The sequence below is a fragment of the Pseudophryne corroboree genome, chromosome 3 (genome assembly GCF_028390025.1).
Source record: "Pseudophryne corroboree isolate aPseCor3 chromosome 3, aPseCor3.hap2, whole genome shotgun sequence".
Classification (NCBI taxonomy): domain Eukaryota; kingdom Metazoa; phylum Chordata; class Amphibia; order Anura; family Myobatrachidae; genus Pseudophryne; species Pseudophryne corroboree.
Genome location: NC_086446.1, coordinates 434,973,189 through 434,998,928, shown reverse-complemented (window position 1 = coordinate 434,998,928; position 25,740 = coordinate 434,973,189). Strand labels below are relative to the sequence as shown.

General features: G+C 47.4%; 1 long non-coding RNA gene and 4 other non-coding genes across 5 annotated transcripts; all 5 read right to left on the bottom strand.

Annotated features, from left to right (window-relative positions):
* Positions 1-1,009: 1,009 nt before the first annotated feature.
* LOC135055870 (uncharacterized) lies at positions 1,010-5,849 on the bottom strand. The gene is made up of 7 exons (XR_010243833.1): positions 5,714-5,849; positions 5,190-5,243; positions 3,940-3,997; positions 3,017-3,053; positions 1,854-1,873; positions 1,538-1,611; positions 1,010-1,215 (listed from the first exon to the last, which is right to left on the bottom strand). It is a non-coding gene; the product is annotated as an uncharacterized LOC135055870 (long non-coding RNA).
* On the bottom strand, positions 1,681-1,755 carry LOC134899985 (small nucleolar RNA SNORD49). Its single transcript, XR_010173508.1, has one exon. It is a non-coding gene; the product is annotated as a small nucleolar RNA SNORD49 (small nucleolar RNA).
* LOC134899996 (small nucleolar RNA SNORD65) lies at positions 2,442-2,513 on the bottom strand. Its single transcript, XR_010173520.1, has one exon. It is a non-coding gene; the product is annotated as a small nucleolar RNA SNORD65 (small nucleolar RNA).
* On the bottom strand, positions 3,125-3,197 carry LOC134899997 (small nucleolar RNA SNORD65). The gene has a single exon (XR_010173521.1). It is a non-coding gene; the product is annotated as a small nucleolar RNA SNORD65 (small nucleolar RNA).
* Positions 4,053-4,119, bottom strand: LOC134899983 (small nucleolar RNA R38). The gene has a single exon (XR_010173505.1). It is a non-coding gene; the product is annotated as a small nucleolar RNA R38 (small nucleolar RNA).
* Positions 5,850-25,740: the final 19,891 nt, after the last annotated feature.

Genomic DNA, 25,740 nt, shown 5'->3' with positions numbered 1-25,740 from the left:
AGTCTTCTGCCGACGATTTTCCTGAACACTTCTTGCTTCTGGCTCTGTAAGGGGGCCGGTGGAGCGGCTCCGGGACCGAACATCGAGGTCGGGTCTTGTGGTCGATCCCTCTGGAGCTAATGGTGTCCAGTAGCCCAAGCTACCACCAGTTAGGTAGGTTCGCTTCTTCTCCCCTTAGTCCCTCGCTGCAGTGAGTCTGTTGCCAGCAGATCTCACTGTAAAATAAAAAACCTAAAATATACTTTCTTTCTAGGAGCTCAGGAGAGCCCCTAGTGTGCATCCAGCTCAGCCAGGCACAAGATTCTAACTGAGGTCTGGAGGAGGGTCATAGTGGGAGGAGCCAGTGCACACCAGGTAGTCCTAAAGCTTTCTTTAGTTGTGCCCAGTCTCCTGCAGCGCCGCTATTCCCCATGCATCCACTTAGGACGTCAGAGAAATTGTAAATGCAATGTTATGCTGCTTTCACATCGCAAAACCTGCTTTTGAAATGGTTCTTTAAACGGGTCTGAGCAGTTAAACCCTCTTCACATCGCATGCTGTAACCAGTATATTACCATTTCATTACTGTTTTGGTACCTTTCACACTGAACCAGTTTCACCCATACAAAACAGTGGTTGTCATTTTAAATGTTTATTTCCTGCACAATGAAACGGGTCTGAAACGGGTAGGACCCTGCTTTTTTTTACCATTTCAAAAAAACGGTATTTTGAAAACAGTAAATTGAAGGTGACCCTTTCACATCGCAGCTCGAATCGTTTAGGAAGCCTTAAAAATCGGCAATTTACCGGGTTCAAGCTGCGGTGTGAAAGGGGTATTAGTCTTGTATTGCACTAAATACTAATGTCCAAGTCTGGCAGTAAAAAACAGAAGGTTGCAGAAACACTGCTTAATACATATATCCCTAAGGCTTTCAAGTGAAGTGCAGCAGTTTCATACCTGGATACATAATACATCTACACTTCTAGTGACCACTCATTCACACAAAATAAAATCTATGAACTACACAACTTCTGCAGACATAAGTTTAATTACAACTTTACTTCAATGTTTAACACTCTGGAGCATTTACAGCATAAACCATATTGAAGCAGAGGGATAAGCACAGAATAAGCTGAGGCAACCAAAAACAGATGCAGGAAAGGAGGATCTGTACTGAAGTCTTCACATTCCATCTAAAAACCAGGCATGTTCAATCCAGCACAAGGGCAGCCCACCTAGAGAGTAGCAAGACAAGATGTTACTACAAACCGGACAGTAAATGTGCTTTGTCATTTCAGGAGCACTAGATACATTCTATGTAAACTCTGGGTAAGTTTAACACCAGTTCATATTTTTGACAATACACCAATTCATTCATTTAGTATAACAGTGTAAAATTCCATTTAGTACATACTCATCTTTGAAATACAATAACTATATAGCGTAGAATATGTTGGAGGCCTCAGTTATTGAATGTGTCCTCATTAAAGACATGTCAGACAGGGATAACAAGTCATCACAGGCACTCCAAACACAAGTACTCCAGAGCATGCTTACCAGACTATGGAGTAGCTGCTACCTGCTCGTTCACTTGGTCACTCAGGACAGCAGATCCATCCACTTCTATCCACCTGTAGTAGACTGGTATTAGTAAAGAATAAAGCACATAATATGCTACAGGGTGGGAGTGGCTTGGCAATAATCAGAGCAGGAAAGGTTTCTCTTCAGTTCTCGCATCTGACGGCACTTCCTATATCCTGAATCTCATCATGAGATGCCATATACCGTTATTTATTCTACTAAAAGAACCTTCTAATCCTAGGAGGAAAGCCATATAGGCTGGTTTAGTAGAGAATTCTGCTTAAAGACTTACCATGCCAAATGGTGTCAGACCTATGAAAAAAACAAAAACCAACAACATTTAGATATCACATTTCAGGAAGCGTTATCCAGCCAGCTGTACTGTCATATTTAAGAATATCTGGCATAGTTCTACTACTTTCACACCACCAATGCCGGATCCCACCCGGGAATTGGAAACTGGTCCTTCCCGAGTGGGATCCAGCATTAAACCCTAACAGCATGCATACAGACACGGTAATTCACCAGGTCGGTTGCCATAGCATGGGGGAGGAGCCGGCAGGGGAGGGGTCCGAGGCAGCACTGGTAGATAAGCTTACCTCCACGCCACCTCTCCCTATTATAGTGAACAGGTCCCATCAACCCAGGTACCCGTTCACACTGCCACTGACCCAGAATTCAACCTGGGAATAACCCTGCTTTATTCCTGGGTTGAATTACTGGGTCAGACTACCTGGAAATTCAACCACAGCCCGTTCACATCACCCAGTGTCGACCCAGCAATATGCTAGGTCGATACCAGGTTATTTGTGCGGTGTGAAAGGGGTATTAGTAACGTGGCAATTGCTCCACAGTAACGTGTACAGAAAGACTTGAGTGCGCTCAGATATACCAGATCACCACCTGCAGTCTGACGGTAATTCCAGCTATTTTCAGGTTAATATCATCACTGCACAAATCAGTATCTCAAACAGGTACAATACTGCTAGGATTTCTCTAATCATGAGACTGGTGTTCTGAAACTGCCTGGTTAACACCAATTACAGGAGCTGCCTGTAAATCTTGCATTCCTATGACAAACCACCTTTATTTTCAGAGTTATTAATGGCCTAACAAATTCATAGTGCTGACTTATACAGGTACAAAAGCTAGTGGACACCTCAGCATTCGTTTCCAAACCTAAATTATGCAAAAGCTATATGGTTTAAGACATTACAGATCTCACCATTTCATTAGTCTAGACATTAGATAGTAGGCATCAGAATGTCTGACAGTTTAGTTACATCTCACTAGGTTTCCTCTGGATCACAGCATATAAACTGGTTTCCAGTTCCTACCACTGCATGTAAGACGTTAAAGAACGCAAATGGTAGGGTTGACATAAAAAGGCCTTGAGGGAATGTATGATTTACCAAAGCCATAAATCATGTAAATAAAGGAATTACCATACAGTACCTTGTTTATTTGCAGCCTTTTGTTTGGACATGCAGGCCTGAAATATGAACAAAAGCCAGTTAGTACATTACATATCATATCTACAGCACCATAATCTACATGATTAGCGCTCAGATAGACCATTCTCACCACCTGCAGTCTGCCGGTAATTCCAGCTATAGTCAGGTAAATCTCATCATTACGCAGACTAAAACCATTAGTCACTGTTCTGTAGTGTACAGACCAGCCAAATACATCAGTGCATGTGAGGATATCTGGACCTTAGAGGGCATAAGACAGGGCTGTTGCAGTCAAATGCAATAACTGGCCCAAATCAAAAGCAGGTGTAGCTGTAGAATCTGAGAAGTTATGCAGATGCCGAAGGAGCAGTCTTTTTTAAAAAGACCAACACGTGTCCAAAAACACGAACAGAAACTATGGTCGCTCAGAATGCCACAGCTATGCAGCTGGACCAAAGAAACTGCCGCTGAAGATGCAGTCGCTGGCTTTGACAAGACCATTGCAGCGTGGCTCAGAAGCATGTGCAGAGCACAAAACATCAGTAATTTGTTAATGACTCAACCAGGCCAAATGTCTTTAAGAAACTACATCACATTTCAGACTGATAATAAACTGAAATATAATACCTAAGAGCATCAGGTTAAATGGATGCTTCGGCTATTCCTTTATTCTTAAATGTGTCCAATTCTAACACTAGCAGAAAGTTATTTCCAAAATAACTACTTTACTGCTATGGCCTGGCCAGTCATATGCCGCTTCATAAAATTGTTTCTGCAATTTAAAAATACTTACTGATTTTAGTGTTCTGAAGGTATTTTTATAATTAATCAGTCTTCTATGTCAGTTCATATGAATATATATGATTAATTGTACAAAATACACAAAGGCTTAGTAAGATTAACACAAGGAGTCTCACACCATACCTCTGAGCCAAGTGGCTTGTGTGGTTTCTTCGTACGCATCAAGACAGACAGCAAAGACCTGCAAGAGTAATCATAATCAAACCATGCTTCCTTCACTGCTGAACAGTTTGCCAGAAAGCCTCAGAATGTACTATTTCCCTCATTAATTCAGACAGGGATAACAAAGCATCACTGGCTTTCTAGGTATACACAATCCATCAAGAATATGGACTACAAAAACATAAAACATGCCATTTCTTTGGAACACTTGCTACTAATGTAACAGTGGCACAAGAACACCATCTATTTGTAAATTGAGTGGTCACTAAAAACAAAATAAATCTGTTTCGTTGCCAGAATATTTAAACAAATGTTGGGTACTTTGGGGTTGCTGAATTCAAAACGTTTACAAATAGGCTTCTTAAGACGATTAATAACCTCAATTAAGCAGTAATTTATCATATGGGAATATCAGAAATATTCCAGAAGGCGCAACATGAAATTATAGAATATGCTCCCCTATATTTGTGATCGGCCACTGTCAGTTAAGTCAATCAGTAATACCTTAGAAACAATTTTAAAACATTGCTTCAGAATGTTCCATCCCCAGGCCCACAGTCAGCAAAGCTCTACCAGAGGATGTATACCACACTGGGGTGACTGACAACTCCTGATATGGGAAGACATACACAAGATTTGCTGCAGCTGACTGAATTACTAATGCTCTACAGAACAGAGGGAGGGGGCCTGGTCAGTGTTCAGCACTAAAAGTTACAGATCTATATCCATTTTTACTTGGGGCATAGTAACACCATGAGCAGGGCCGATATGTACAGTAGTACTATTTAAAGTGCAAATATAGTGTATAAGTCCAAGTGCTAACAAAGCTCATTACAAAAGCCATAATTTACCTAGTTTCTTTCATGAAACATCTGTATGTTGAACTACTATCTACACAACATGAAGACTGCATGCATTTTTAGTTTTATTAGGTTGGCATTTTGTATTTTTTTTTTATACTGTTGCAAACTAGTAACAAGCCACTCACACCCGCTACTTGTTGCTGCCTCCATTATTCTGGCCTCTACTTGGTAGTTTCAATAAAAACAAAGCACTCTACTGATATCCTGCTACAGAACTGGCATGTCCGTGACCCAGCTGTACACATCTATAATCTATACGCAGCAATCCACTCTTGCCATTTGTCTCTTAACAAGTTTCAATTCATGTGGGGATGAGCAACAGTACGGAGTCATTCAGTAACACCTTACCTGCTTTATCATCAGCCAGGTGTTTGGTCCAGCATGCTCAACAGCATCACACTCCTAAAATATGAACACAATTGTCACTGCCACCATTATAATAGATTGCAGGGATGGAAAATCTAGTATCGCACATCATGCAGAATCAATTGGTTAATATCAGCCCCTCCTTCCGCACGCTGCTACACTCTTCCTCTCCTCCCTCCCCCCAATCCCAGTCTGTTCCATACTTGCTGCTCTATTCCCCCTTCCTCCCCATGTGCACGCTGGTGCTCTCCCCCACCCCGGTCTGCTGCATGCCTGCTGCTCCCCTCCAGTCTGACATGGCTGCTGCTCTATTCCACCGCCCGCTCCACCTTCCCTGTTGGCACGCTGCTACGCCCCCCTCCACCCCAGTCTGCTGCGTTCCTGCTGCTCTATTCCCCCTTCCTCCCGGTGAGCACGTTGCCGGGTAAGCCCAAACATACAGAAGGCCTCATAACCCGTGAGCGTCACCATCCATGTGCGCGATGAACGGAGACGAGTATGCTTACCCTAGCACCCAGGGCCGAACCGCCTTAGCCCAGCTCTGACTGCGGTAAACCGGCAGCATGGCATGGCCCGGCAACAGATCTCACACAATAGCCACGCACCAACCATCATGGTATCAGCTGAAAAGAACGCCCTATGCCGACACGCCGGTATATGTAGCCGCTAAATCCCGCTAGCTGCTATCGCGATGTTACGCTGTGCATGTCGGGAAATGTAGTCCTCCTGGAAGAGTGAAAGCCTGTTCTGTTACTTTATAAATTATTGCTCAGCAGCACGCGCGCCGACTCAGTGCCATGTATGTGTGCTGTCCCGCATCCCTGCCCCTGTGCTGCGCTTTAATACCAGGGGCGAGTATGAAGAAATATGCGGGAATTATTTTGCCCAGTATACTGACGGAGTGTAATACCGTAGACCCGACGTTGGATCTATCTATCGCTTTATCTCTCTACTTTCTCGCTATATACATATATTATAAATTATGGGACTGGGTATGGTTTTTCTGTGAGAACATCAGACATCCTGTATAAATTATCATTGGATGGAACACACTGATTATATCATGTCTTCTACAAAATTGGAATCTGTATTTTAAATATGTTTGATATTTGAATTTTATGTGGTAATCTATGTTCACTAAAGCATAATGTGCATAGATAATATGTGAATAAATCAAGTGTTTTTTTTATCACATTGTGGTCATAATCTGGAAGAGTATTCCATATAATCAATACACACAGCTCCATTAGACATTCTATCTATCTATCTATCTATCTATCTATCTATCTATCTATCTATCTATCTATCGCTTTATCTCTACTTTCTCGCTATATACATATATTATAAATTATGGGACTGATTTAGCAACAAGTTTTTTCATATTCAATAATGAGTTTTAAAACTTGTTGCATATGCTGGCAGGCAAGCTGGACCGATGTGCCTGTGTTTAGCTCCAGCTGCCTGAGTGGAAAATTTATTTTCTCTAACGTCCTAGTGGATGCTGGGGACTCCGTCAGGACCATGGGGAATAGCGGCTCCGCAGGAGACAGGGCACATCTAAAGAAAGCTTTTAGGATCACATGGTGTGTACTGGCTCCTCCCCCTATGACCCTCCTCCAAGCCTCAGTTAGGTTTTTGTGCCCGTCCGAGCAGGGTGCAATCTAGGTGGCTCTCCTAAAGAGCTGCTTAGAAAAATTTTTTTTTAGGTTTTAAATCTCAGTGAGTCCTGCTGGCAACAGGCTCACTGCATCGAGGGACTTAGGGGAGAGATTTTCAACTCACCTGCGTGCAGGATGGATTGGAGTCTTAGGCTACTGGACATAGCTTCAGAGGGAGTCGGAACACAGGTCATCCTGGGGTTCGTCCCGGAGCCGCGCCGCCGACCCCCCTTACAGATGCTGAAGATCGGAGGTCCGGAAACAGGCGGCAGAAGACTCTTCAGTCTTCATGAAGGTAGCGCACAGCACGGCAGCTGTGCGCCATTGTTGCTACACACTTCTCACTGACCAGTCACGGAGGGTGCAGGGCGCTGCTGGGGGCGCCCTGGGCAGCAATATTAAATACCTTTAGTGGCAAAGAATACATCACATATAGCCATTAAGGCTATATGTATGTATTTAACCCAGGCCAGATTTCTCAAAACCCGGGAGAAAAGCCCGCCGAAAAGGGGGCGGAGCTTATTCTCCTCAGCACTCAGCGCCATTTTCCTGCTCAGCTCCGCTGTGAGGAAGGCTCCCAGGACTCTCCCCTGCACTGCACTACAGAAACAGGGTAACAAAGAGAAGGGGGGCATAAATTGGCGATATTTATATATTAAAAGCGCTTATAACAAAAACAACACCTTTTAGGGTTGTTTATATACATTTATAGCGCTTTTGGTGTGTGCTGGCAAACTCTCCCTCTGTCTCCCCAAAGGGCTAAGGGGGTCCTGTCTTCGATTAGAGCATTCCCTGTGTGGCTGCTGTGTGTCGGTACGTGTGTGTCGACATGTATGAGGACGATGTTGGTGTGGAGGCAGAGCAATTGCCGGTAATGGTGATGTCACCCCCTAGGGAGTCGACACCGGAATGGATGGCTTTAGTTATGGAATTACGTGATAATGTTAGTACATTACAAAAGTCAGTAGACGAAATGAGACGGCCGGAAAACCAGTCAGTACCGGCTCAGGCGTCTCAGACACCGTCAGGGGCTGTAAAACGTCCCTTACCTCAGTCAGTCGACACGGGTACCGACACAGATGAATCTAGTGTCGACGGTGAAGAAACAAACGTATTTTCCAACAGGGCCACACGTTATATGATCACGGCAATGAAGGAGGCTTTGCAGATCTCTGATATACCTCAAAAAGGGGTATTATGTGGGGGGTGAAAAAACTACCTGTAGCTTTTCCAGAATCAGAGGAATTGAATGACGTGTGTGATGAAGCGTGGGTTAACCCAGATAGAAAACTGCTAATTTCTAAGAAGTTATTGGCATTATACCCTTTCCCACCAGAGGTTAGGACGCGCTGGGAAACACCCCCTAGGGTGGATAAGGCGCTCACACGTTTATCAAAGCAAGTGGCGTTGCCGTCTCCTGATACGGCCGCCCTCAAGGATCCAGCGGATAGGAGGCTGGAAACTACCCTGAAAAGTATATACACTCATACTGGTGTTATACTGCGACCGGCAATAGCCTCAGCCTGGATGTGCAGTGCTGGGGTAGTGTGGTTGGATTCCCTGACTGAAAATATTGATACCCTGGATAGGGACAGTATTTTATTGACTCTAGAGCAATTAAAGGATGCGTTTCTTTATATGCGAGATGCTCAGAGGGATATTTGTACTCTAGCATCAAGAGTAAGTGCGATGTCCATATCTGCCAGAAGAAGTTTATGGACGCGACAGTGGTCAGGTGATGCGGATTCCAAAAGGCATATAGAAGTATTGCCATATAAAGGAGAGGAATTATTTGGGGTCGGTCTATCGGATCTGGTGGCCACGGCAACTGCCGGCAAATCCACTTTTTTACCTCAGACCCCCTCCCAACAGAAAAAGACACCGTCTTTTCAGCCGCAGTCCTTTCGCTCCTATAAAAACAAGCGAGCAAAAGGACAGTCTTATCTGTCGCGAGGCAGAGGAAAGGGTAAGAGAGGGCAGCAAGCAGCCCCTGCCCAGGACCAGAAGCCCGCCCCGGGTTCTACAAAGCCATCAGCATGACGCTTGGGCTTTACAAGCGGACTCAGGAGCGGTGGGGGGTCGACTAAAGATTTTCAGCAATCAGTGGGCTCGCTCACAGGTGGACCCGTGGATCCTGCAGATAGTATCTCAGGGTTACATGTTGGAGTTCGAAAGGTCTCCCCCTCGCCGGTTCCTAAAGTCTGCTTTACCAACGTCTCCCTCAGAAAGGACGACGGTATTGGAAGCCATTCACAAGCTGTATTCTCAGCAGGTGATAGTCAAGGTACCCCTCCTACAACAGGGAAAGGGGTATTATTCCACACTATTTGTGGTACCGAAGCCGGACGGTTCGGTAAGACCTATTCTAAATCTGAAATCCTTGAACCTGTACATACAGAAATTCAAGTTCAAGATGGAGTCACTCAGAGCAGTGATAGCGAATCTGGAAGAAGGGGACTTCATGGTGTCCCTGGACATAAAAGATGCTTATCTGCATGTCCCAATTTACCCCTCACACCAAGGGTATCTCAGGTTCGTGATACAAGACTGTCATTATCAGTTTCAAACGCTGCCGTTTGGTTTGTCCACGGCCCCTCGGGTCTTTACCAAGGTAATGACCGAAATGATGGTTCTTCTACGAAGAAAAGGCTTATTAATTATCCCTTACTTGGACGATCTCCTGATAAGGGCAAAGTCCAGAGAACAGCTGGAAGTCGGTGTAGCACTAACCCAAGTAGTGCTTCAGCAACACGGGTGGATTCTGAATCTTCCAAAATCTCAATTGACCCCGACAACACGTCTGCTGTTCCTGGGAATGATTCTGGACACGGTTCAGAAAAAGGTGTTTCTCCCGGAGGAGAAAGCAAGGGAGTTATCCGAACTGGTCAGGAACCTCCTAAAACCAGGAACTGTGTCAGTACATCAATGCACAAGAGTCCTGGGAAAGATGGTGGCTTCTTACGAAGCAATTCCATTCGGCAGATTCCATGCACGAACATTTCAGTGGGATCTGCTGGACAAATGGTCCGGATCGCATCTGCACATGCATCAGCGGATAACACTGTCACCAAGAACAAGGTTGTCTCTCCTGTGGTGGTTGCAGAGTGCCCATCTGTTAGAGGGCCGCAGGTTCGGCATACAGGACTGGGTCCTGGTGACTACGGATGCCAGCCTACGGGGCTGGGGAGCAGTCACACAGGGAAGAAACTTCCAGGGTGTATGGTCAGACCTGGAGACGTCTCTTCACATAAATATACTGGAGCTAAGAGCGATATACAATGCTCTAAGCTTGGCAAAACCGCTGCTTCAGGGTCAGCCGGTGTTGATCCAGTCGGACAACATCACGGCAGTCGCCCACGTAAACAGACAAGGCGGCACGAGAAGCAGAAGAGCAATGACAGAAGCTGCAAGGATTCTTCGCTGGGCGGAAAATCATGTCATAGCACTGTCAGCAGTGTTCATCCCGGGAGTGGACAACTGGGAAGCAGACTTCCTCAGCAGACACGACCTTCACCCGGGAGAGTGGGGACTTCATCCGGAAGTTTTCCACATGATTGTGAACCGTTGGGAAAAACCAAAGGTGGATATGATGGCGTCTCGCCTCAACAAAAAACTGGACAGATATTGCGCCAGGTCAAGAGACCCTCAGGCAATAGCTGTGGACGCTCTGGTAACACCATGGGTGTACCAGTCAGTGTATGTGTTTCCTCCTCTGCCTCTCATACCAAAGGTACTGAGAATTATTCGGAAAAGGGGAGTAAGAACAATACTAGTGGCTCCGGATTGGCCAAGAAGAACTTGGTATCCGGAACTTCAAGAGATGCTCACGGAGGATCCGTGGCCTCTACCTCTAAGAAGGGATCTGCTTCAGCTGGGACCTTGTATGTTCCAAGACTTACCGCGACTGCGTTTGACGGCATGGCGGTTGAACGCCGGATTCTAAAAGAAAAGGGCATTCCAGAGGAAGTTATTCCTACCTTGATTAAGGCTAGGAAGGAAGTGACCGTGCAACATTATCACCGCATTTGGAGAAAATATGTTGCGTGGTGTGAAGCCAAGAAGGCCCCAACGGAAGAATTTCAATTGGGTCGATTCTTACATTTCCTGCAGGCAGGATTGTCTATGGGCCTCAAATTGGGGTCTATTAAAGTTCAAATTTCGGCCTTATCAATCTTCTTCCAGAAGGAATTGGCTTCAGTGCCTGAAGTACAAACTTTTGTCAAGGGTGTACTACATATACAGCCCCCGATTGTGCCCCCAGTGGCACCGTGGGATCTAAACGTAGTTTTGGATTTTCTCAAATCTCATTGGTTTGAGCCTCTCAAATCTGTAGATTTGAAGTATCTTACATGGAAAGTAACCATGCTACTGGCCCTGGCTTCAGCCAGGAGAGTTTCAGAGTTGGCGGCTTTATCGTACAAAAGCCCATATCTGATTTTCCATTCGGACAGGGCAGAACTACGGATACGTCCTCATTTTCTCCCTAAGGTGGTTTCGGCTTTTCACTTGAACCAGCCTATTGTGGTGCCTGCGGCTACTAGCGACTTGGAGGACTCCAAGTTACTGGACGTTGTCAGAGCATTAAAAATATATATTTCAAGGACAGCTGGAGTCAGAAAATCTGACTCGTTGTTTATATTGTATGCACCCAACAAGATGGGTGCTCCTGCGTCTAAGCAGACGATTGCGCGTTGGATCTGTAGCACAATCCAACTTGCACATTCTGTGGCAGGCCTGCCACAGCCTAAATCTGTAAAGGCCCACTCCACAAGGAAGGTGGGCTCATCTTGGGCGGCTGCCCGAGGGGTCTCGGCATTACAACTTTGCCGAGCAGCTACGTGGTCAGGGGAGAACACGTTTGTAAAATTTTACAAATTTGATACTCTGGCTAAGGAGGACCTGGAGTTCTCTCATTCGGTGCTGCAGAGTCATCCGCACTCTCCCGCCCGTTTGGGAGCTTTGGTATAATCCCCATGGTCCTGACGGAGTCCCCAGCATCCACTAGGACGTTAGAGAAAATAAGAATTTACTTACCGATAATTCTATTTCTCATAGTCCGTAGTGGATGCTGGGCGCCCATCCCAAGTGCGGATTGTCTGCAATACTTGTACATAGTTATTGTTACAAAAATCGGGTTATTATTATTGTTGTGAGCCATCTTTTCAGAGGCTACTTCGTTTGTTATCATACTGTTAACTGGGTTCAGATCACAAGTTGTACAGTGTGATTGGTGTGGCTGGTATGAGTCTTACCCGGGATTCAAGATCCTTCCTTATTGTGTACGCTCGTCCGGGCACAGTACCTAACTGAGGCTTGGAGGAGGGTCATAGGGGGAGGAGCCAGTACACACCATGTGATCCTAAAAGCTTTCTTTAGATGTGCCCTGTCTCCTGCGGAGCCGCTATTCCCCATGGTCCTGACGGAGTCCCCAGCATCCACTACGGACTATGAGAAATAGAATTATCGGTAAGTAAATTCTTATTTTCTGGCCCTCTTTCTAGCCCTTATCCCGGCCTAATTGGCCTCTGATTATTGTCCCAGTCCCCCCTGCACCCAGTGTGACGGGTCCCGGAGCCGGGGGAGGCCTCCTGCCTCCTTGCGGGTTGGGGCCTGCGCGCCTAGCAGAAGCCGGGGGCTAGATTTGCACTGAGATCCCGACCGCGGTGGACGTGAGCTGACTGGCCCGGCGGAGCGACCCTCACCTTATCGAGACCAGCTTTCCCTATCGAAGTCCCGCCTGCAGCCTCCATGTGCGCCGGGAGGCGCTCCGTGCCCGCTCGGCGAGGGACCTGGTGCGCACGGCGGCCTGCCTCCGTCTGACGGGACGGAATCTGTGGTTGCCGGGGCGACCGCCGCAGTTCACTGGAAGCCGGCGGCCGGCCCTCCCGCCGGGTGAATAGTGCTAGAAGCGGCTCTCCTCTGCCGCACTGAAGCCGCCTGCCTCCCATATCTCCAAAGCCCACGGTGTCCTTCACTCGGCGGCTTGTGGAGGTGCACTTGGATCGCCTCAGCCCCCTTGGCTGCCGGCGGCCATATTGGATCCAGAGCTCGGGACACTTTTGTAACCCTCAACAGCTGGAGGTAGGGGTGGGGAGCCCTAGTCGTCGGCTGGACCGTGGCTGGGGGACATCACCTGCTAGATCCTGCCTATTGCCCCCACCATGCTTTGATATGGCAGTGTGGGGAGGTAGTTTGTATCTGTGCCTATATTAGCACCACATCCCGCCCAGGCACTCTATCTGCACCACATCATCCTATCACTGTGGGGGACCAGTTCACGCGGAGCTGCAGCAAATAAGATCAGGGGGGACCCCTTGGACCCGTTCTTTAAACTCTGCGAAGGCCTCCGCTGTCACCGTTCTATGCCTTGTTTCACCTATGATATTTGAGGCTGGAGCTCCATCTACTGGCAGCTTTAATGTTTGATTTCGGCTGCATGGGAGACCTTGCTTCCCTCATAATGTGATCCATTGGAACCTGCCCTGAGTCTTGGGACCGTCTATGTCATAATAATTGCGCTGTCCTATCCCTGCTACCGGGACTTTTCTAGCACAATGATGCAGTGATTCTCTCTCATCGCCCTATACATACGTACGTTCCACCATGACTAGAGGTAACAAAGAGCAACACGGCGCAGCTCTGAGCCAGAGCCTGAAAAAATTTGCCTACTCAGAAACTAAATCTCCGGGACAGGAGACTCCCTCGCAACCTGACATCTCAGACTCGGAGGACTCCGACCATTCTCCATTGACCCGGAAGGATCTCCATCGGCTTTTCCGCGAAATTCAGGAGACGAGGAAATCTGTGCAGGCGGTACAGGCGGAGGTACATACGGCCATTGCCTCTCTTAAAGCTGACGTTACCGACCTTGGAGACAGGACAGACCACTTAGAGTCTAAAATGGACGAAGTGGTCGCTTTTCAACAGGGGGTAGGCGATGACATTCAAGGCCTAAAGCAGGAAATGCACCTACTCCTAGAACGCCAAGAAGACCAAGATAATCGGGCGCGCCGGAATAATCGCCGCATCCGGGGTATCCCTGAGGACGTTGATATGACATCCCTGCACGACTACCTCAAGGAACTGTTTGCGCACCTGTCGCCTTCAACTCCGACAGACCGACTTTTGTTGGATAGGGCCCACAGGGCTCTCCGCCCTCGCTCTCAGGATCAAGCTCAACCCAGAGATGTTATTTTGCGATGCCATTATTATTCGGCTAAAGAAGACTTGCTTAGGGAGGCTAGGAAGCTTTCCAAGCTGGATTTCCTGGGACACTCCCTTCAAATATTCCAAGATATTGCTCCTAGCACCCTACTTAAAAGAAAATAATTCCGACCCATTACCTTGGCTCTTCGAGACAGTGGCATTCGCTATAGGTGGGGTTTCCTCTTTCGCATTATTGTGTGGCATCATAACCGCCTCCACTCGGCTAGGGACCTAGCCGAAGCTAAAGGACTCTTACGCAACCTGGGTATTTCCCCGCCTCCAACCCTGTCTGAGTCTCCACAGCGGATGTGCGAGGCTTCTTCTGTGGAGTCGACTGACACTTCGAGACGCTCCCTGAACCGAGACTGGTCACGAGTGCCCTTGGCACGGAAATCCGCCTCTGCTGGCCCTAACGCTTGATGCCGTATATGTTTAAATACTATTTCATTTATATATTTTGTTACCTCTACGTATGCTTATTTTGTTGAGATGTAATTTTTCTCTGTTTCCGTTCCACTACTGGCCCGGCTCCCCTTGCACCTGGCATAACCAACTAGTCATTTAGCTCTTACCACTGTAACCGGGTATACAGGGAGAGTATAGGGCTGAGGCTCCCCTTATGGGAAATGTATCCCTCTGTGCTGGAACTCACACCTCTTGTGCTATTAAGTGTTGGTACTATCCTCCGATTATGGATTTGGATAGTCACTATTATTTTATTAATGTGTGTTAGTACTATCCCCCGCTCAAGGTAATGTTTGTTTCAGCCTTGGATAGCCACCTTTATATTACTAGTTACCCTATATGATGGTGGGGATTGGGAACTGTTGCTTACTCCTGTATTCCTTTAATACTGGTTCCCAGACTCGGGGCACCATGGTGAGTGCCCGTCACCCTTGATGCACCTGGCCCGGCCGGGCCGCGTCCCCGCAGTTGGGTCTTATACCCTAGTCCGGTCGTTGTCACTTAGTGACCCCTTTTGGTTGTCCCCTGACCGGTGCGCTTGGCCAGATGTAGTTTCTTCTGGTCTCCAACCTTCCCCTCCTCCCTATCTTTCCCATGTTTTGCTCCCCCTGTTTCTGTGTTCTTTTCTTTTTTTTGTCCAAACTTGTAAAGCTGTTTGCCGATTGCCACATATACTTACAATGTTTTTGTTCTGGTTTCTATGCGGTGTCCGGAGGGAGGTGATGAGGCGTTTTGAAACCTAGCTGGCCATGGCTCTTAAAGTTTATTCGCACAACGTCAAAGGTTTGAACAGCCCTAACAAACGCACCAAGCTATTCCTTTCTCTTAAACAGGCCAAAGGTGACTTGGTTTTTCTACAAGAAACCCACTTTAAGAAATCCCTTCACCCTGATTTAAAATCCAAAGCTTACCCTCTTACATTCCATGCATGTGACGCTACATGCAAGAAAAGGGGGGTCTCCACTTTGATAGCTGCTCACCTTACATTTGAATTGTTGGACAGTCATGCAGATAAATCAGGTAGATGGCTTATTCTTGTTGGGAAGCTAAATGATAGCCTGTGTACCCTTGTTAATATCTACGCCCCGAATCAAAACCAAGCTACATTCTTTGGGAGGCTGAGTGCATATTTGACTAGACTCAGTAGAGGAGAGGTCATCGTTGCAGGAGATTTTAATGAGGTGCTTGATGCCTCGTTGGATAGGACCTCCCCTCCTTTTTCTCGTTCTTCTAACCACCCCCGCCCGACCTCGGCATCTCTTGCTCTGCTAGATCTTCTGAAACTTCACTTGCTATTTGACTCTTTTAGGCTAACTGTACCTCTGACCAGGGACTATACTTTTTTCTCTAACATCCTAGTGGATGCTGGGGACTCCGTCAGGACCATGGGGATAGCGGCTCCGCAGGAGACAGGGCACAAAAGCAAGCTTTTAGGATCACATGGTGTGTACTGGCTCCTCCCCCCATGACCCTCCTCCAAGCCTCAGTTAGGTTTTTGTGCCCGTCCGAGCAGGGTGCAATCTAGGTGGCTCTCTTAAAGAGTTGCTTAGAAAAAGTTTTTAGGTTCTTTATTTTCAGTGAGTCCTGCTGGCAACAGGCTCACTGCATCGAGGGACTTAGGGGAGAGAAGTGAACTCACCTGCGTGCAGGATGGATTGGCTTCTTAGGCTACTGGACACCATTAGCTCCAGAGGGAGTCGGAACACAGGTCTCGCCCTGGGGTTCGTCCCGGAGCCGCGCCGCCGACCCCCCTTGCAGATGCTGAAGATTGAAGAGGTCCGGAACCAGGCGGCAGAAGACTTTCAGTCTTCATCAGGTAGCGCACAGCACTGCAGCTGTGCGCCATTGTTGTCAGCACACTTCACACAGCGGTCACGGAGGGTGCAGGGCGCGGGGGGGGGGGGGGGGGGGGGCGCCCTGGGCAGCAATGTATAATACCTGTATGGCGAAAAATACATCACATATAGCCCTTGAGGCTATATGGATGTATTTAACCCCTGCCAGATATCACAAACTCCGGAGAAGAAGCCCGCCGAAAAGGGGGCGGGGCCTATTCTCCTCAGCACACAGCGCCATTTTCCCTCACAGAAATGCTGGTGGGAAGGCTCCCATGCTCTCCCCTGCACTGCACTACAGAAACAGGGTTAAAACAGAGAGGGGGGGCACTGATTTGGCGATATGAATATATATTAAATGCTATAAGGGAGGAACACTTATATAAAGGTTGTCCCTATATAATTATAGCGTTTTGGTGTGTGCTGGCAAACTCTCCCTCTGTCTCCCCAAAGGGCTAGTGGGTCCTGTCCTCTATCAGAGCATTCCCTATGTGTGTGCTGTATGTCGGTACGTGTGTGTCGACATGTATGAGGAAAATGTTGGTGAGGAGGCGGAGCAAATTGCCTGTAATGGTGATGTCACTCTCTAGGGAGTCGACACCGGAATGGATGGCTTATTTATGGAATTACGTGATAATGTCAACACGCTGCAAGCCGGTTGACGACATGAGACGGCCGGCGAACAAATTAGTACCTGCCCAGGCGTCTCAAACACTGTCAGGGGCTGTAAAACGCCCATTTACCTCAGTCGGTCGACACAGACCCAGACACGGACACTGATTTCAGTGTCGACGGTGAAGAAACAAACGTATTTTCCTTTAGGGCCACACGTTAAGGGCAATGAAGGAGGTGTTACATATTTCTGATACTACAAGTACCACAAAAAAGGGTATTATGTGGGATGTGAAAAAACTACCTGTAGTTTTTCCTGAATCAGATAAATTAAATGAAGTGTGTGATGATGCGTGGGTTTCCCCCGATAAAAAATTATTGGCGGTATACCCTTTCCCGCCAGAAGTTAGGGCGCGTTGGGAAACACCCCTTAGGGTGGATAAGGCGCTCACATGCTTATCAGAACAAGTGGCGGTACCATCTACAGATAGGGCCGTACTTAAGGAGCCAGCTGATAGGAGGCTGGAAAATATCCTAAAAAGTATACACACACATGCTGGTGTTATACTGCGACCAGCGATCGCCTCAGCCTGGATGTGCAGAGCTGAGGTGGCTTGGTTGGATTCCCTGACTAAAAATATTGATACCCTTGACAGGGACAGTATTTTATTGACTATAGAGCATTTAAAGGATGCATTTCTATATATGCGAGATGCGCAGAGGGATATTTGCACTCTGGCATCAAGAGTAAATGCGATGTCCATATCTGCAAGAAGATGTTTATGGACACGACAGTGGTCAGGTGATGCAGATTCCAAACGGCACAAAGATGTATTGCCGTATAAAGGGGAGGAGTTATTTGGGGTCGGTCCATGGGACCTGGTGGTCACGGCAACTGCTGGAAAATCTACCGTTTTTTACCCTAAGTCACATCTCTGCAGAAAAAGACACCGTCTTTTCAGCCTCAGTCCTTTCGTCCCTATAAGAGTCATATCTGCCCAGGGATAGAGGAAAGGGAAGAAGACTGCAGCAGGCAGCCCATTCCCAGGAACAGAAGCCCTCCAACGCTTCTACCAAGTTCTCAGCATGACGCTGGGACCGTACAGGACCCCTGGATCCTACAAGTAGTATCCAAGGGGTACAGATTGGAATGTCGAGACGTTTCCCCCTCGCAGGTTCCTGTAGTCTGCTGTACCAATGTCTCCCTCCGACAGGGAGGCAGTATTGAAAACAATTCACAAGCTGTATTCCCAGCAGGTGATAATCAAAGTACCCCTCCTACAACAAGGAAAGGGGTATTATTCCACACTATATGGTGGTACTGAAGCCAGAAGGCTAGGTGAGACCTATTCTAAATCTGAAATATTTGAACACTTACAAAAGTTCAAATCCAGATGGAGTCACTCAGAGCAGTGATAGCGAACCGGGAAGAAGAGGACTATATGGTGTCCCGGGACATCAGGGATGCTTACCTCCATGTCCCAAAAATTTGCCTTTCTCACCGAGGGTACCTCAGGTTCGTGGTACAGAACTGTCACTATCAGTTTCAGACGATGCCGTTGGATTGTCCAAGGCACCCCGGGTCCTTACCAAGGTAATGACCGAAATGAGGATTCGTCTTCAAAGAAAATGGACGACTTCCTGATAAGAACAAGGTCCAGAGAACAGTTGGAGGTCGGAGTAGCACTATCTCAAGTAGTTCTACGACAACACGGGTGGATTCTAAATATTCCAAAACCGCAGTTGTTCCGACGACACGTCTGCTGGTCCTAGGGATGATTCTGGACACAGTCCAGAAAAAGGTGTTTCTCCCAGAGGAGAAAGCCAGGGAGTTATCCGAGCTAATCGGGATCCTCCTAAAACCAGGAAAAGTGTCAGTGCATCATTGCACAAGAGTCCTGGTAAAAATGGTGGCTTATTACGAAGCGATTCCATTCGGCAGATTTCACGCAAGAACTCTTCAGTGGGATCTGCTGGACAAATGGTCCGGATCGCATCTTCAGATGCATCAGCGGATAACCCTATATCCAAGGACAAGGGTGTCTCTCCTGTGGTGATTACAGAGTGCTCATCTTCTAGAGGGCCGCAGATTCGGCATTCAGGATTGGGTGCTGGTGACCACGGAGGCCAGCCTGAGAGGCTGGAGAGCAGTCACACAGGGAAAAAATTTCCAGGGAGTGTGATCAAGTCTGGAGAATTCTCTCCACATAAATATACTGGAGCTAAGAGCAAATTTATAATGCTCTAAACTTAGCAAGACCTCTGCTTCAAGGTCAGCCGGTATTGATCCAGTGGGATAACATCACGGCAGTCGCCCACGTAAACAGAAAGGGCGGCACAAGAAGCAGGAGGGCAGTGGCAAAACTGCAAGGATTTTTCGCTAGGCGGAAAATCATGTGATAGCACTGTCAGCAGTGTTCATTCCGGGAGTGGACGACTGGGAAGCAGACTTCCTCAGCAGGCACGACCTCCACCCGGGAGAGTGGGAACTTCATCGGGAAGTTTTCCGCATGATTGTGAACCGTTGGGAAAGACCAAAGGTGGACATGATGGCATCCCGCCCGAACAAAAAACGGGACAGGTATTGCGCCAGGTCACGAGACCTTCAGGCGATAGCTGTGGATGTCCTGGTAACACCGCGGGTGTAACAGTCGGTGTATGTGTTCCCTCCTCTGCTTCTCATAACCAAGGTATTGAGAATTATAAGACGTAGAGGAGTAAGAACTATACTCGTGGCTCCGGATTGGCCAAGAGGGACTTGGTACCCGGAATTTCAAGAGATGCTCACAGAGGACTAATGGCCTCGGGAGCTAAGAAGGGACTTGCTTCAGCAAGTACCATGTCTGTTCCAAGAATTACCGCGGCTGCGTTTGACGGCATGGCGGTTGAACGCCGGATCCTAAGGGAAAAGGCATTCCGGAAGAGGTCATACCTACCCTGGTCAAAGCCAGGAAGGAGGTGACCGCACAACGTTATCACCACATGTGGTGAAAATATGTTGCGTGGGTGAGGCCAGGAAGGCCCCACGAAGAAATTTCAACTAGGTCGATTTCTGCACTTCCTGCAAACAGGAGTGTCTATGAGCCTCAAATTGGGGTCCATTAAGGTTCAAGTTTCGGCCCTGTAGATTTTCTTCCAGAAAGAATTGGCTTCAGTTCCTGAAGTCCAGACATTTGTCAAGGGAGTATTGCATATACAGCCCCTTTTGTGCCTCCAGTGGCACCGTGGGATCTCAACGTAGTGTTGGGATTCCTCAAATCATATTGGTTTGAACCGCTCAAATCTGTGGATTTGAAATATCTCACATGGAAAGTGACCATGCTGTTGGCCCTGGCCTCGGCCAGGCGAGTGTTAGAATTGGCGGCTTTGTCTTACAAAAGCCCATATTTGATTTTCCATTCGGACAGGGCAGAACTGCGGACTCGTCCCCAGTTTCTTCCTAAGGTGGTGTCAGCGTTTCACCTGAAACAACCTATTGTGGTGCCTGCGGCTACTAGGGACTTGGAGGACTCCAAGTTGCTAGACGTTGTCAGGGCCCTGAAAATATATATATATATATATATAATTCCAGGACGGCTGGAGTCAGAAAGTCTGACTTGCTGTTTATATTGTATGCACCCAAAAAGCTGGGTGCTCCTGCTTCTAAGCAGACTATTGCTCGTTGGATTTGTAGTACAATTCAGCTTGCACATTCTGTGGCAGGCCTGCCACAGCCAAAATCTGTAAATGCCCATTCCACAAGGAAGGTGGGCTCATCTTGGGCGGCTGCCCGAGGGGTCTCGGCTTTACAACTTTGCCGAGCAGCTACGTGGTCAGGGGGGAACACGTTTGTAAAATTCTACAAATTTTGATACCCTGGCTGAGGAGGACCTGGAGTTCTCTCATTCGGTGCTGCAGAGTCATCCGCACTCTCCCGCCCGTTTGGGAGCTTTGGTATAATCCCCATGGTCCTGACGGAGTCCCCAGCATCCACTAGGACGTTAGAGAAAATAAGATTTTACTTACCGATAAATCTATTTCTCATAGTCCGTAGTGGATGCTGGGCGCCCATCCCAAGTGCGGATTGTCTGCATTACTTGTACATAGTTATTGTTACAAAAATCGGGTTATTATTGTTGTGAGCCATCTTTTTTTAGAGGCTACTTCTTTGTTATCATACTGTTAACTGGGTTCAGATCACAAGTTGTACGGTGTGATTGGTGTGGCTGGTATGAGTCTTACCCGGGATTCAAGATCCTTCCTTATTGTGTACGCTCGTCCGGGCACAGTACCTAACTGAGGCTTGGAGGAGGGTCATGGGGGGAAGAGCCAGTACACACCATGTGATCCTAAAAGCTTGCTTTTGTGCCCTGTCTCCTGCGGAGCCGCTATCCCCATGGTCCTGACGGAGTCCCCAGCATCCACTACGGACTATGAGAAATAGATTTATCGGTAAGTAAAATCTTATTTTTTCCTCTGTACACAAGCCAGGCAGCTAGACTTAAAAAATCCCGGGAGCTTAGCTTCCTTTCCCTCTCTACTAAACTCCAAGCCCTTGATCGCCAACATAAACTCTCTCCTACCCCATCTAACCTAGAGCCCCTGCTGGAAGCTAGAACTGCTATGTCACTCTCTCTGTCGGAACGTACGGCGAAGACTCTTCAGAGGCTTAACCAGACCTTCTATGAGAAAGGTGACAAAGCTGATAGAATCCTGGCTTCCCGCCTTAGAGCACAACGATCACGAAATAATATCCTAGCGGTGCACGCCGAATCTGGTGAGGTCACATATGACCCAGGGGGTATAAACAGGGTATTCCGGGACTATTACACTAAACTCTATAATTTAAACTCCACTAATCCAGATCCCGGCCCCCCCGACACTTTAATTTCAGAATTCTTGCGTCGGGCCGATCTCCCTCGACCATCTGACATCGACTCTGCGGAGCTGAATAAAGATATCACCGAGGAAGAAATAACTGCCGTCTTGAGAAATCTTAAATCTTCTAAAGCCTTGGGCCCTGATGGCTTCTCGGCCTCTTACTATAAAAAATTTGCCCCCTTGTTGGTCCCCCATCTCAGGGTATTGTTCAACGCTGTACTACATGGCACCCCATTCCCAAGTAATATGCTGGAGGCTAGAGTCATAGTCATCCACAAAGAGGGCAAAGATCCACGAAATTGCGCTAACTATCGCCCGATATCCTTACTGAATCTAGATATCAAAATTTACGCAAAGATCTTGGCTACCCGTCTCAATGGTGTGCTCCCTGGTCTGATACATTATGACCAGGTGGGATTTATCCCTGGACGCCAGGCCAGGGACAACACTAGAAGAGCGATTGATATTATCCAATTGTTGAATAGCAGGCAAACCCCATCTACTATCCTTTCTCTCGACGCCGAGAAGGCGTTTGACCGTATCTCTTGGCCATTCTTATTTCAGACTCTACAGGTATTTGGGATATCGGCGGAATTTCTGACTGGGGTCTCTGCCCACTACTCCTCTCCTATAGCTAAGGTTCTCACTAACGGAATACTGTCCCCCTCCTTACCGCTATCCAATGGGACCAGGAAGGGGTGTCCTCTCTCCCCCCTAGTGTTTGCCATGGTCATTGAGCCACTGGCTGCTATGATAAGAAACTCCGGTGGTATTCGGGGAGTGAAGGTCGGCTCACAGGAGTCTAAGATCTCGCTCTTCGCCGACGATGTACTGCTATCTCTCACTCAGCCGCAGTCTTCCCTCCCCGCCCTGTATCGGATTATAGAGGAATATGGTTCCCTGTCGGGCTATAAAATAAATTTTATTAAATCTGAAGCCATGTTACTGCATGTGCCTGGAGATCTCAAACGCTCCCTGCAGTCCTCCTACGACCTTCGGTGGCAGACCAATAAGATTAAGAACCTAGGTGTTTATATTACTTCTCATTATAATGCCCTGTACTCTGAAAATTACCCGCGGTTACTGACCAAGATCAAATCTGATTTGACAAGATGGAGAACATATATCATATCCTGGCTGGGTAGGATTATTGCCCTTAAAATGACAGTTATGCCGCAACTCCTCTACCTTTTCCAAACTCTACCTGTGAGGGTACCGGAGAAGGTTCTCAGAGATGCCCAGGCCTCATTTGTGAAGTTTGTCTGGAACGACAAACCCCCACGGATAGCCTTTACTGTGCTCCGGCTCCCCCGCTTAGAGGGGGGTCGAGGATTTCCCGATGTCAAATTTTATTATCTGGCTAGCCATCTAAGTCAAATGGTGGCCTCCTTTGTGCCCCGCGGCTCTATTGCCTGGGTCGATTTTGCTGCGCTTTCTTTGGGAATTCGTTCACTGGCTTCGCTGTGGGGCCTGGGCAAATCACATCTGCTGGCGCTCAAAAACACCTCTCCCTCCCTTAAATTTCACCTATCTATCTGGCATAAATCTCTTACGAAATATAATCTGTCGTCTTCACACTCCCCTCTCACACTCCTATGGGACAACCCTGATTTCCCCGCTGGGGTCTCACCCTGTAAGTTCACATCCTGGTTTAACGCCCGGATCCTTGTGGTACATGATCTCTCCCTACAAGGTCACTGGATGTCAATAGACGATATCAAATCCAAATTTCCCTCACTATCCCCTCCCTTCTTTGAATATTTTCAGCTTCGCCATTTCCTCCTCTCCCTGCCTCAGGTCGACGCTCAACGGGACCTTACTCCCTTTGAGTCTTTATGTACTGCAAAACCCATAAGCAGAGGATTAATCTCGTGGATATATTCTATGTTGGTTGGGACTTCCTCTGGGCCGCAGACCCGCCATGAGCGGGAGTGGGAGAGGGACCTGGGTCCCCCTCCAGACGAAGCCTGCTGGGAAGAAGTACGGGAGGGCATCGCTAAAAGTTCTATCTCTACCCGACTCAAGGAGACATCCTATAAACTGTATTATCGGTGGTATTATACCCCAGACAAACTATCTTGGATGTTCCCCTCTGCCACCCCGGTCTGCTGACGGGGATGCAGTCAACGTGGTACTCTCCTCCATATTTGGTGGACCTGTCCACGTATTGTTAACTACTGGAATAAGGTACTTGATATACTGAACATCTTATCTGGACTTACGCTCAAATTGGACCCGTGGATGTTTCTATTGGCCCGTCCACACCCAGACCTTGATCCTCTATTGAATAAATTGTTTTCCCATTGTTAGGGTCTCCTGCCCTGTGCTGCCACGTCGTCATGGCAACCGGGAGACAAGTGCTAGCGGAGTAACCTGAGCGCAGCTGATACTCCGGTTCGGGTCTTTTGCTGTGCAGTGGTTATAGGCTCTGTGCACGGCAGGGGATCCGGTGCTGGTTTTTGTGCTCACAGTCTGTGAGGTCTGAGTGGGGCGTGGACAGCACCTGCTTTATAAGGCCTCTTCTCAGGGTAAGCAGATGCTGCTGAATCTTTGTTGGTTAGTCAGTTCAGGAAAGTTAGCCAGTACTGTGTAGCTTTGTATTTGTTTGTTGCTTACTGCAAATAGGCCCCGGGATTTGGTATTACACTCTGCCAATCCAGACCTAGCAGTAAGACTGGAGTCAGTCGTTTAGCTTGCTGGGGTTCTGTTACTACTCTGAACTTAGCAAGTTTGTGGCTGTATTCTAAGACTTGCCTGTCTAATCCTGTCTCACTGTGCTAGGTGTCAGGGGTCAGTTTAGTGGCAGTAAGCTGAACCTGTGCACTGCAAGTGAGAATTAGGATTGTGGAGACTCTCCTTGTGTCTATCATTCCGTCTCTGACCAAGGAGTTTACTGCCACACCCGTTGGTAACCCTTTAGGGTTTTGCTGTTGCCCTTAGCAACAGCATTTCGGGTTCTCTACGTATTAAAACACAACATCTTGCTTTTCCCATCTGAGCAGTTCTAATACAAGGGAGATACCCAGTTCCTTAGCCTCTGGGCTTCTCTGTTCACTTTGTGTGTATTTTGTTACCCTATCACCTTCTGTGTACGTTATGTCATATTCCCCAGTCTGTCTGTGAGTCCATTTGTTTTGCATAACAGTTCAAACACCAGTACATTCCTGCAGGCACTGGAGTGCATAACAGTTCTGACACCAGTACTTTCCTGCAGGCACTGGTGTGCATAACACCCATATATTAGTAGCGGCTAAATTTTTAATAGCTAAAAATTGGAAAACCCCCGCCTCTCCCACTATACCAGCTTTGAATAATTATATCTGGTTCGTAGCTAATATGGAAAAAATCACTTATTACCTGCATGACTGTCCTCACAAATTTGAGCTCATTTGGGGTCCCTGGTTAATTGCGATGTCTTCCCCATTATGAGGTTCAAACCATTCTTTTGACCCCGTTTTCCAAATCTCTGGCCATGATGCGCCTGGACCCTCCCTCCGGGCGCCGTCTTGCCCTTCCAGGTTTTCTATTGGATATGTAATGGTACGTAACCCAAATGTCCACTTATACATTGTTTAGCGTATACACTCTCCATGGATACATTGGATGTTTATCTTCTCTCATGGCATAGAACGGCTCTGTTGTTCCTTTTTTCTCTCTCTCTCTTTGTCTCCCCCCCCCCCCCCCTCTCATTATTCCCCGTTGTTCCTGTTTTCTCCATGTATATGCTCCCCGCTTGGGGAGAAATTTTTGTATATCTGTTTAAATATGCACAAAATTATTTGAAAAATTACCACCATGGAGACTGATTTTCACATTTTATTATGCAATTGAATCTGTATTGTATATTTCTCAGTCTCTCCTGGTGTAATTAAAATGTTTAAAAAAAAAAAAAAACTT